The sequence below is a fragment of the Cebus imitator genome, unplaced genomic scaffold (genome assembly GCF_001604975.1).
Source record: "Cebus imitator isolate Cc_AM_T3 unplaced genomic scaffold, Cebus_imitator-1.0 Scaffold34, whole genome shotgun sequence".
NCBI classification, from domain to species: Eukaryota; Metazoa; Chordata; class Mammalia; order Primates; family Cebidae; genus Cebus; species Cebus imitator.
In genome coordinates this window covers 9,263,893-9,266,270 of record NW_016107349.1, presented here as the reverse complement: position 1 = coordinate 9,266,270, position 2,378 = coordinate 9,263,893, and the positions used below count along the sequence as shown (strand labels likewise).

General features: G+C 45.6%; 1 protein-coding gene across 4 annotated transcripts in view; it reads left to right on the top strand.

The window, feature by feature from the left end:
• FOXN3 (forkhead box N3) overlaps window positions 1-2,378 on the top strand; it is a 485,408-nt gene that overhangs the window by 168,567 nt on the left and 314,463 nt on the right. The window lies entirely within an intron of this gene.

The following is a 2,378-nucleotide window of genomic DNA, read 5'->3' as shown; positions in this document are numbered from 1 at the left end:
GGTTGCAGAGAGCCAAGATCCACCACCACTGCACTCCAGCCTGGGTGACAAAGTTAGACTCTGTTTCAAAAAAAAAAAAAAAAAAAAAAAAAAAAGAAGCTGGACAAATGAAGCCTGCTCACCATGCACTCTGACAGTGTTTTGCTGCTAAGTGTCTGTGTTTGCATATCATTGGCATTTGTTACGCCAGAAGAAACTAGGTGTGGGATGTTATTTAGATGTTTCCTTGAGTTTTCTGGAGCAGAGAGAGATTCCTATTGGTTACTAGATCCCACACAGATGAAACAGCACCCATGCGTCAGAAAGGGAATGTTCACATTTAATTGAAGCACTTAGTATTTGGCTCTGACCTTTGGAGGATGTCATTTCGGGGCAGCAGCTCTGTTAGACACAGCCTGCCAGCCTTCCCCGGAACGCTCAGGAGAAAAAAAAGGTGTAACTAGGATGTCCTTGTCTTTTAGAACAAAATGCAAGAAAAAGAAGCTCCTTGCTTTCCCCACATCAAGAAGTAGCTTGGCTTTCTAGAGAAAGGAAAGTGAACGGTGAACTCCAGATAGGGTGCCAGGGAATCCCAGGAAAATTCCAGCACGGACCAGACTTCCAAGGGGCACATCTTGGTATTCCTTAGCCACTGTCGGGCAGAGTTCCTGTCGTTTTCCCCCCTTGCTGTAGGGCTGACCTTGCTAAGCTGTTAGCATCCCACGCAGATGTGCACCACACAGTCCTCTTTGAGCTGTTTGTCTGGCCTTGGGCAGCCATTGTTGGAATATTGGCCTCAGTGGGGATTCTGTACTATCTAGAAGGGTTCTGGGTTTATGGATGCAGCTGAGGACCTGCCTTCTAACTCCAGGTATCATTCACAAAGACAGGGGAAGTCATGAAAGCTGTGACCCAAAGGAGTGAGAATGGGTACGCTTCCATCTGCCCCAGCCTCTTTTCTGGGGCTGTCCTCTCTGCCCTGCTGGATGAGCAAGGAGTAAGGTCCACTAGCAAAAGCATTTGCTTTCCATAGCTGCCTAGGCGGGCCGAGCAATGTATTCTAGTCTCAGCTCCAGTCCACTGCAGGCTCTAGATCACGTTCTATAATCTTGCTGGACATTATTTTCCCCATGTGTAAAGTAACCACTTTGGTACTAGATCCTAAAGTTCCTTCTAATGCTAATATGCTGTCGTTGTACCCGAAAGGCTAATGGTTTGGGTGCAGATTTAAATTAACTCTGATGATAAGGGCTCTTTTAATGACCCAGGTCCTCAGTGGATTGTCAAGAAGTAACGTGACCTTTTAGGAGTTTCTTTCAAGATTTCCCAAGCCCCTACTGGTTTGAAGTTGCATCAGTGTCATAATATTGTCATTTTAGGTCATCATAAGGTCATTTAAAATGGCTCTGTTGTTTTTTCCACTTTTTTTCTTTGTTATTATTATTTTTTTTCTGATTCACCAAGCACAGGCCCTGTTTCTTGCTTAAAGGATGCATTCTGCATGTTTCTTTGCGATGCCAGTTTGTGATTCAGAGACCAAAATGTAGAGATTCCTGCAAACTCAGGACGTATTGGCTTAGCCTTCTTAAGAGCGGATGGGGTGAGCAGTAGGGAATTACTTTTTCTAGTCTGTTTGGAGAGCTTGCAGATGAATTTGTTTCCTTTTGTCCTTTTCCACTCAGCAAATATCAACTTTGACTCTTGGCTGTGAGCGGAGCTGGACTGAGCGTGGCAATCTTTATTTAAGGGCTTTATCTTCTCCCGGGCAGGACCGTCCAAAACTTGTGGCTGGAATGTCGTTGACTGGGACCTAGAGGGGGTCTTGATTGCTCTGTTTGCTGAGGCTCACATGGAACCAGCAGAGAGGGCTCCACACTCACAGCAAAATAGCCTGCAGAGTTGGGAGGGCAGCTGGATAGCTTTTTGGTAATCATTTGTTTTCAGCCATGCCAAGGCTGCTCTTGAAACCCAAGTTGAAACCCAAATTATTCACAAGTATAATAGCCAAGCTCCCAGTTCACACTGCAACTCCCTGCTGAGATACAGAAGGAATGGGGTCGTTTTCCTGAGAACTGCATTGTAAAATACTTGGTAAAGGGGCATCACAAAGACTGTTGGCGTCCACGGATTACCCACATACTGAGTTTTGAGGAAGTACAATGTGCTAATCCCAGGAAATGAAGTCCTTCAACAGAGAACCCAGGACACACAGGAGGGGCTGGCTGTCCAAGGGGCTGTCTCCAAAAGTGCACCTCATGTGTTTCTAATACAAGGGTAAGGCAAGGGGAGCTGAGCCTGCAAGGCCAAGACAGAGAGCCCCGGGCAAGGCAGAGGGAAATGATTCAGATGACAAGAGACACTGAAAACTACAGATATTTCTTTTTTTTTTTTTTTTTTGA